Here is a 1,090-nt window from a genome sequence, read left to right as displayed (position 1 = left end):
AATGGGGGAACTCTACTCACAGCAATGATGGGGTTGCCCATGGCCAGAGTCCTACTGTATCCAGCTCCTCACACAGTATCGAGGGTGCACTTTTGGGGGGTGGCGGGATGGGGAAAGCGCTTAAGGAATTACTTTGCATGCACTTACAAAGTTCCACAGATCTTTAACTAGAGGAGGATGCAATAAATTGTAATCTAGCTTGTCCTGTTCTTTCTCCATAGTTTGCACTTAAGCCTTAAGGCTTACCAACAACCACTTTTCCAGTGACTTTTCAGCAGGCTCCAATATATCTTCACGGGCAGGCAGGGAGGGCAGGAAGAGCACGCAGAACATGGGAAACACTCCCGCTGCACTCCGATGCGCTCCGCGTTTGGTTCAATTTTTATCAGCTGCTCCTCCTGTACAATGGAAAGGGTGGAAACACTCTGCTCTGCATAACACTCGGCAAACACTCCTGCTGCAATTTTGCATTTTCCTTCATTCAGTGTCATGCCAGCAAATTCTAACGAAGTGCATAATTCTTTGATTGTGTAATCAGGTGATTGTTGAGCAACTTTAAAGATCTGTTATCATCACTGTAGTTGAAATAATGTTTCATTTTTCTTATTATACGATAGACCTAGTTGACTGGAGATTATTGTTATATAGCTGGATTGTTGGTCCAGCTACACATCGTGATATCTTTTTCGAAGGTCTAGTTTGGAAAAGATTTCAGCACCATGATCGCTTTTCCCACAGTTGTTGCATACTTGTCCTATGGTGGAGCATTGTTCATCATGCAAGAAAGGTTGACTGCATGTGTAGAAGATTTTTCCTGTGGGCATTTTGTCCCTTGAATATGGTTTGCTTCTATTCATGCAAGCAGTGTGTACTGTGCAAGAGATAGTCTCTTGGAAATGCTGCTTGTTGGGGTCCACATGAGTTGCTTGCTCTTCTGCCCTGGTGTCCGTTGTAGCCATGGTCAGGATTGTGGCCAAGAGAAGAGATTTCTTAAACTGCTTCTTCCAGAAGAACATGGATAGGTGAATGACATCGTCATTAAAAAATGTAGCAAAATCTCAATAGGCCAACAATTTGCATAGGTAAACAC

This window comes from Ambystoma mexicanum, chromosome 4q, assembly GCF_040938575.1.
Source record: "Ambystoma mexicanum isolate Mex_15411 chromosome 4q, UKY_AmexF1_1, whole genome shotgun sequence".
Taxonomy (NCBI): domain Eukaryota; kingdom Metazoa; phylum Chordata; class Amphibia; order Caudata; family Ambystomatidae; genus Ambystoma; species Ambystoma mexicanum.
This window is presented reverse-complemented; position numbering follows the sequence as displayed.